This window comes from Mustela lutreola, chromosome 16 (genome assembly GCF_030435805.1).
Source record: "Mustela lutreola isolate mMusLut2 chromosome 16, mMusLut2.pri, whole genome shotgun sequence".
Taxonomy (NCBI): domain Eukaryota; kingdom Metazoa; phylum Chordata; class Mammalia; order Carnivora; family Mustelidae; genus Mustela; species Mustela lutreola.
The window spans coordinates 59,449,859-59,459,023 of record NC_081305.1 but is presented as its reverse complement, the minus strand read 5'-3'; the positions used below and the strand labels follow the sequence as shown (position 1 = coordinate 59,459,023).

Here is a 9,165-nt window from a genome sequence, read left to right as displayed (position 1 = left end):
GAGGAAGGATCTGAGAGAAGATCTGAGTGGGGATTCAAGAAATCTCTTGGAGTATGATTGTAACTTGGCAATATCATTGACTATTTTGATTTGTTGCTTCATCTATTGAACTATTTTAGAGACTTTTCCTATATTACTGACCTACATACAGCCAGAGGTTCCCTACAAGGATTTACCTTGAGATGCCAAGGCAATGTTATTGGCTCCTACAGCAGCTACAGAACTTTGTCTTATTAAAGCCTTCTAAATCTTGGGCTTTTTGATATATGTGGTCTGCCAGGAGTTGTGACATTGTTTGGTTGGCCTCTAGGTGCTAAGACTGTGGCACAGAACTGAAAGGACCTAGACTTGTGCCTATTATACCAAAAATTGTGGTGTTTATATAAAATGTGGTGTATAAAAAATGAGGCCTAATTTATAATAGACTTAAAAGCTAGCCTGTGTGTACCCTGTTGTGGGTACATTAGCGTATACATAAGGGGGCATATACTTTTAATAGCTATGTGTATAACAACAGTTGTTGGTAGAGGCTAGGAAGGGCATGAGGTTTGTGAAGCAAAAGATAATGAGGAAGAGCCTGTGAGGCTGAGGAAGTGCTGGGGGAAGTAAAGGAACTGGAAGGTGACCAAAGAGGATAGTGGTTAATATGGATAGCAAAGACCTCCAAGGGCGTGGGAATTAGTTGTGTAAGTGGTTTACCCAAGCTGAGGTGCCTGGTCCAGCATTGTTGGAGTTTTATTTTTTGGGTAGCATGTTAACTGTTTTATAGATATTATCCAGCAAGTGGAGGAAAGTAGGAAGTGGTGTAGTGATGTGGGGGTAGTGGAGAGTGTAGCATGGATTGTTGAACAAAAGGATTGGAGCTGATGTGGTTGTGGCAGGCATAGTGGAGAGTGGTGTGGGGGCAGTTACCGTGTCCAGATCCCAGCTCTTAAGCATGGAAGGAGGTGGAGTTTTAAACTTGTGTAGTGCTAATTTCACCGAAAGGTGAAATTAAGTGGTGAGGCACCAGTGTATATAAATTGGCTAATTTGCAGGGTGCTAGCTCACAACAAAAGGGCAACACAGGAAGAAGGAAAAGAGTGGTTCAAGCACAAATTTAGATAATTTACTTTGTGTTCCTTGATGCATTGGAGTAGGTAATAGGCAATAGTAGGTCCCCGTGTTCTTCATTAGGACCTGGGTATGTTTCGGTAAGTAAGGGCCTGGCAGTAAGCTTTAGTTTCTTACAGTGTGCCTACGTTGTATAAGGGAGGAGAATAGGGAGGTTGCCAAGATATACATAAGCAGAGAAATTGGGAATTTCAGTTAAGTTGCCTACGATAGATACTGTTGGCATTGGCTAAGTCAGGAACAAAGTGTAATAAGCAAGGCTACATAGATTGAAACTTTGGGGATAAGGCAGAAGGTGAGTGATTTTTTAAAGGGGGCATTTGGGAGGTTACAGTGGCCACTAAAGGGGGTACAGGTTTGCTGGGAAAACTGTATGTTGGACTTGGAGCAGACGGGGGTTTTAGAATTGTTCTTTGATGGGCTGTGGCATGAAACTGTGATAGAATATCTTGAGTTGGCATCAAGGTTGGAACTATGGTTGTGCTGAAGTTATCATTCGGGATGCTTTGATCTCTTTGGGCTGAGACCCTCATCCCTGAGCTGATGGTTGTTGTTTGTGCTGTCATCTGTGATTGAGTGGTAGGTAGTACCTTTAAGGAACCATGTAGTAGATGATGGAAACTCATGGTATGAATCCTGGGCGAACACCCAAGACCTCAAGGCAAAGTTCTACATTTGAGAAATTATTGCAAGACTGACTGAAGACCAAGGGATGCTCTGGGGCACGTTGGCTCTACCAGGTGACCTCATATGCATCAGATGTAGAATATAAGTAGTCTTAGGAGCTCTACCTATACAGATACACATTGTGTCTTCTGTCACTTTTACCTCCATTTGTTATCAAGTAAAGCTGTGAAGTAACTGAATGCCCAAACAGCATTGAGCTGGAGTGGGAGAATCCCAGGCCCAGATCATGAGCCAAATGAGATAAGGTCAGGCCAAGTAGAGCTATAATGTCCCACAATGACATATTTTTGCCTTTGATGTGTGGTCCTCAGCATGCTGGGGGTGCCTGCTTATTACGATGGGAATCATGGGCATTGTCATCCCAGATCCTGTAATGGCTCCCCCATTCCCATTAAGTATTTACATAATGGGCTGAAGCCAGAGCTGGTGTCCTATTTAAGAATGTTGGTGCTGGGTAGGGCACTTGGGTGGCTCAGTAGGTTAAGTGTCTGATTCTTGATTTTGGCTCAGGTCATGATCTCAGGGTCATGAGATCAAGCCCCATGTTGGGCTCCCTGCTAAGTGTGGAACTTGCCCAGGATTCTCTCCCTCTCCCTCTCCCTCTGCCTCCACTCTCTCACATGCACATGTGTGCTCACATGCATTCCCTCTCTCAAAAAAAAAAAAAAAAAAATGGTGCTGGGAACTAATTTAAGATCTTCCCCTTGTTTAAAGATCTACACAATTACAGGTATGGGACTGGGTACAAGACATACTTCCTATAAAGGGAGACCTCCCATTAGCCAACCTTTATACTGTTGGGGAAGGGTAGCAAGTTTGGCAGAGACCTTTCTTGTGGCCTATAGAATAATCTTTTCAGCAGTCATGGGCCCTCAGTTCCCAGTGGATCCCATTCTATTATCTGCCCTAGAACTGGTTGCCAGTCCAGCATACATTGTGCCAGAACTGAAGAGGCAGGATTTGGGGGGAGGGTGCCTTTGGGTGAAAAAGGGAGTTCTATCTGGGTATTATAGAGCCTGGAAAGAAAAAGAATGGTCCCCTGGTGGCATTTTGGCAGTCTTGGGACCTAAAAATTGAAAGTTTAAGGTGACTAAAGAAATGTGCAGAAGAGAGAGCCATTTGGAAGCCATTATCCATTTTGTGATTTTAGTATATGTGCTGCCAAATCGAGCACCCATTTTGTGATTTTAATAGGGCATCCTTCAGAGGACCATTTTTTCTCTATCTGTATATGATAGGATAAACGCATGTTCCAAATGATGTTTTTTTTTTGGTAAGGTGTGTGCCTGAACTGAATGAGCACTAATGTGTATCCTGATCAGAGTCAGTGATATCTGGGGGCCCAGAGGAGATGTAATCAAGTTTTATTTTTTTTTTAATTTTTTTTTAAAGATTTTATTTATTTATTTGACAGAGAGAAATTACATGTAGGCAGAGAGGCAGGCAGAGAGAAAGAGGAGGAAGCAGGCTCCCTGCTGAGCAGAGAGCCCGATGCGGGGCTTGATCCCAGGACCCTGGGATCATGACCTGAGCTGAAGGCAGAGGCTTAACCCACTGAGCCACCCAGGCGCCCCTGTAATCAAGTTTTAATGAAGTCTATTATGGTGATGTTGGCGAGGCACACCAGGAAGAATAATTCAGGAAATCAGTTTACATAATATTACAGGATATTATAAAGGATACAAGTCAGCTTTCTTCCCCTTTCTTTCTTCGGGGACTCCCATAATATGTATATTTTCCTATAGTATAACCCATAATTCACATGGGCTTTCTTCACTCTTTTTCTTCTCTAAAAATTTCTTCTTTTTAAAAATTTCTTTAAAATTTAAAAAAGATTTTATTTAATCATTTGACAGAGAGAGTGGAGAGGGAACACAACCAGGGAAAGTGGAAGAGGGAGAAGCAGGCTTCCCACCAAGCAGGGAGCCCGATTCGAGGCTCGATCCCAGAACCCTGGGATCATGACCTGAGCCGAAGGCAGACGCACAACAACTGAGCCACCCAGATGCCCCAGACTGAAAATTTCTAATGACTCATCTTTGAACCAACAGATTTTTTATTCTGCTTGACCACGTCTGATGTTTATACTCTCTATTGCACTTTTCATTTCATTCATTGTATTTGGGGGCTCCAGAATTTCAGTTTGGTTCTTTTTTTCTAACTTCTATCTCTCCACTGAACTTCCTGTTTTGTTGACATATTCCTTTCCTAATTTTGTTGGGTTGTCTGTCAGTGTTCTCACTAAGCTTGCTTAGAAGTTAATTTTGAATTCTTTGTCAGGCAACTTTTCACTCTCCGTTTCTTTGAGGTTACTTACTGAAAAATTGTGTTCTTTGGTGGTGTCATGTTTCCTTGATTTCTCATATTCCTTGAAGTCTTGTGTTGCTGTCTTTTCGTTTGAAGAAGGAGTAACCTCCTCCAGTCTCTACTGAGTGGCTTCAGTAGAGAAATACTGTCACTAGTCAGCTGGCTAGGGATTCTGAGTCTTTCTCAGAACTTTGTGTGGATGCATCCAGTCCACACTTTGTCTTCCCTCTGATGGAAGACATTTATAAGAATGTATGCTTTTTCTCTACCCCACAAAGCCAGGCTTGGTGTTGAGAGCCTCCCTTATTTTCCCTTACGGTTTTTCCCTGAAGTGCTTATGTCTGTGTTCCTTTTCCAAATCCTACAGAATTAAGTTGGCTTTCTATGTGTGTTTGCTAGAGGTCTGTAAAGGCTCATGCTTAGCATCTGCTGAGATGGGTGCAGGGAGATAGTCACAAGGTAGAGGAAATGAGGCATGTGGAGGGTTGGGGCTGCCAATGGGCAGTTTGCAGAGACTGCAGGAGAGGCATCCCCAGCAGCAGCTTTTGGGCAGGCTTCCTGACAGTCTGTGAAGCATTTAATAGAATCTGCATATCTTGGATGAGTTCCCAGCCCTGGTTGCTGTGCTTCCAGCCTCTCCCAGCCATTCAGCCTTGCGGATCACCTCAGTATTCTGGGTAGAGCAGGAAAGAAGTGAGCCTCTTGAGAAGCATCACACACCACTGGGGAGGCCGAGTATTCTTTCATATGATCATACTTTCCCACATGGGGGAAATTGCAGACCAATGGAATGTCTCTTGGCAGTGAATTCTGCTGTCTTGGAAGAGAGGTGACACAGATAAAGTGAACTGTTCTTATCTTCTTCAATACATCTGTTCTCAGATTTGTTGCTCCAACAGTGCTGGAACTTTTCTATTGAATACAGAATACCTACAAATGTACCCTTGTCCCTGAGAGATTGCTCTCAAACCCCTGAATTTTGCAAAGTCATCCTTGCCACCAGAAGCAGCCATTCCACTACTGCCTGAGGAAATTGACCCTTTTATGCCTGAAGAACATGCAGTGGTTTCCTCTGAGATAGATACATTGAATGACACTGCTGATTCTCCTCAGGACCAAATCCTGCTACACTTCTTTGGCTTCACACTTACACTTAGATTCAATTCATACCTCATACCAAAGATTAGTTATAAATATAACACTGAGGTGATAGTCCACACCTCAAAAGAATTTCATGATTTTTCAATTTATATGGACAAATCTGGGAACATGTTTGGGAATGGGTCTTGGGGATATGGGGTGATGGTACAAGGAGTATAAAATTTGATGACATGAATATACTGAAATAGGCTCACTAAGCATAGATTCTGGATCTAAAATTTTAGCTCCTTAAGTTGGAGAGTCTGTTTTGTTTTGCTTTGTTTTTTTGGTTGGTAGGTTGAAAAATGGAAGGAAATGTAGCTACAGTAAGTTAGGTTGAAATTCCAGAATTTCTTTGGTACAATGTAGAGGAAAGTGATCGAAGTCTTATGGAGATTTAAATGTTAGAGCAGATTTATCATGTTAGACATGGTCACCAACCCTGGAAGGATAGAGAAATCATAGTTCACCATGAGAAATAATTTGTAAGAGGAATCTCAGTATCTTTGAAGAGCTCAAGGTTGGTTCTTCTCTGTAGATGAGGTATTACAGTGGGAACTCCACTGAACTGGGATCCCTAAATGAATTTAATGATAGGATCCCAGTGTGGTGGCAGCCAAGTGATTAGTGGCATTTAGTCCCAAGACCAGCTGGTTAGGAATACTCTAATGGACAACAGAACCAACATAGTATTCAGAATAGCCTGATATGTGACATTGGCTATTGACTTTAATGTTCCTAAAAGAAATAGATGTGAAGAGTACTAAATTCTTATTTGATATGTATAAATAGAATAGTTCCAAGTCATGTGAACAGAAGTCCAACTGCATCCATCAAAAATAGATACTGACTACCTCTTAAGCAGCACCCAGACACAAGCCAGTTTTAACACCCAGAATTTATTGAATTCAGGAAAGGCTGCATCTTCCTGAGTAAGTATCCCATTACCCTGCCAAGCATTGCAGTTTTATTCTTTTTCCCAGCTTCCCCCAAAGGGACCATTTACCTGGGATTGCCGGATCCTGGCTCTGACATTGATTGATGCTGATTGGCCCTGGTGAGCAGGAAGTCACTGTTACCCTAGGCACATTGGTAAGACTACATGCCAGAGGGTGGGAAATAAATTCCCTAAAAATCTAGGTGCCTTCCACTTCAGTAAAATTTCTAGGGGATCATTAATGTTGGCATGTTGAAATGCCACTAAAGTAAAGGACATGTTGCATCTGGCCCCTCCTACAACCAAAAGAGAGTCACCATGCCTACTGTGCTCCTTCAGATCTCTGAACAAGTGTATTCCTCATTGGGGGGTGCTACACTGTTCTTTTTTGTGTGACCTCAAAACTGACTGGGGCCCGGAGGAGAAAAAGGTTCTCAACTAGTCCAGGCTGCCATGTATAAGCTGTTCTGCCACTTAGGTCATATGATCCAGGAGATTCAAGGGTTCTTAAAATGTCAGTGGCAGACAGGAATGGTGTTTTTAACGTTTGGCCAGCCCCTATAGAAGATCCATAATACAGACACTTAGAATTCTGGCACGAACCCCTGCATCCTCGAGACACACCTACCTTCTTTTTAAGAAACAGCTTTTGTTTTACTATTGCACTTTAGCAGTGGCTGAAGAGTTAACCATGGGCTACCAAGTTACCATATACCCTGACCTTGCCTTCATGGACTAGGTGTCATCTTACCAATGTAGGGTTAGATGTGGGCATGTACAGAAGCACTCCATTATCAAATGAAAGAGAGAGATATATAATAAGTAAATGGAAGTATATATGAAGTATTAAAAGCATCAGTAAATGGCCCAAATGTCCATGGTCCATACTTATGCTACATTACTTTGTCCCAGTGCTCCTCTATGGATTTACAGAAAGTTCCTTGTGCCTAGTTGAGTGAGGAGGGGAAAACAACTCCTGACTGATTTGCAGATGGTTCTGTGTGATAGGCAGGCACTGACCTGAAATTGTCCAGCTGACACACAACACTTTCTGGGACATCCCTGAAGGACAGTTGTGAAGGGAAATCCTCTCAGTGGGCAGAACTTTGAGCAGTGCACCTTGGTTGCTCATTTGGCATGAGGAGCAAATGGCTAGAATTAAGAGTCTCTACAGTTTCATGGGTTATGGCCAAGGGCTTGGCTGGATTTTCAGGTTCTTCAAACAGGATTGGAAAATAGGTTGCACAGGATCCTGAGAGATGTATTTTGGATAGACCACTGAGTGGGGAAAGAATGTGAAGAAAAGTGTGCTCCATGTAAATGACCACTATAGGGTACTTTCAGTAGAAGAGGGTTTTAATAAGTATGTAGTTTGACCCAGTGTTTTGCTACATTTTAGCTTTTGTCAACAGCCACTTCTGTTGCTGCCCAGTGAACTCATGAGTCAAGTGGCCGTAATGGCAGGAATGGAGGTTATCCACCGTTTCAGCAACTTAAACTTCCATGTACCAAGGCCATCCTGGCTGTAGCCATTGCTGAGTGCACAGTTGCCAGCCTTAGAGACCAACACTATTTCCTTTACATAGCCCCTTTCCCCAGGATGATTTTGCAGCTACCTGCAGGAGTTTGGTTCTATTTAACCATTTCCATCATGGAAAGGGCAGTGCCTTGTTTTGAATTGAATAGACACGTTGGATATGGATACACCTTCCATGCCCATAGTGCTTTTGCCAAAACCACCAACTGTGTGCTTTAACAGTTCTTTTCTTTTTCTTTTTTTTTTTTTTAATTTTTATTTATTTACTTGACAGAGCGAGATCACAAGTAGGTAGAGAGGCAGGAAGAGCGAGAGGAAGAAGCAGGCTCCCTGCCAAGCAGAGAGCCCGATGCGGGACTCGATCCCAGGACCCTGAGATCATGACCTGAGCCGAAGGCAGAGGCTTAACCCACTGAGCCACCCAGGCACCCTAACAGTTCTTTTCTACCATTGTAGTATTCCACATGACATTGACTCTCTTTCTTAAAATTTATTTTTATTTCAATTCCAGTGTAGTTAATATACAGAGTTCTATTAGTTTCAGATGTACAATATAGCGATTCAGCAATTCTATATATTACTCAGTGCTTATCAAGGTAAATGTAGTCTTAATCCTACCTATTTCAACCATCACTTGTTTTCTATAGTTAAGAGTGTATTTTGTTTTGTCTCTTTTTTTTTTTCTTCTTTGCTCAGTTGTTTCTTAAATTCCACATATGAGTGAAATCGTATGGTATTTGTCTTTTTCTTTGGCTTATTTTGCTTAACATTATACTCTCTAGATCCACGTTGTGGCAAATGGCAAGATTTCATTTTTAAATTTTTTTTTAAAGATTTTATTTATTTGCTTGTCAGAGAGAGAGAGAGCCCACAAGCAGAGAGAGCTGCAAGCAGAGCAGGCAGAGGGAGAAGACGTCTTCCTGCTGAGCAAGGAGCCCCAAGCAGGATCAATCCCAGGACTCTGGGATCATGACCTGAGCAGATGCTTAACGGACTGAGCCACCCAGGCATCCCAAGAGTTCATTTTTTAAATAGCTGAATAATGTTCCACTGTGTGTGTGTGTGTGTGTGTGTGTGTGTACACACATGCATACACACTCTACATCTTTATTCATTCATCTATTGATGGACACTTGAGTGCTTCCATAATTTGGCTATTGAAAATAATGCAATAAACATAGGGATGCATATATATCTTTGAATTAGTGTTTTCATATTCTTTGGATAAATACCCAGTAGTGCAATTACTAGATCATATGGTAGTTCTATTTTTAATTTTTTTGAAACCTGCACACAACATTGCTTCTGATAAGGAATTCACTTCATAGCAAATGAAGTGGTGGCAGTGAGCCCATCCTCATGGAATACATTGTTTCTATAATGTTCCCCATTACCTTTGAAGTAGTTGAATTGATAGAAAATGAACTGGCCTTTTGAAAATTTA

At 42.0% G+C, this 9,165-nt stretch overlaps 1 long non-coding RNA gene across 1 annotated transcript; it reads left to right on the top strand.

Annotated features, from left to right (window-relative positions):
* Window positions 1–1,107: 1,107 nt before the first annotated feature.
* Window positions 1,108–8,913, top strand: LOC131818791 (uncharacterized). Its single transcript, XR_009348940.1, has 2 exons — window positions 1,108–6,339; window positions 8,577–8,913. It is a non-coding gene; the product is annotated as an uncharacterized LOC131818791 (long non-coding RNA).
* Window positions 8,914–9,165: the final 252 nt, after the last annotated feature.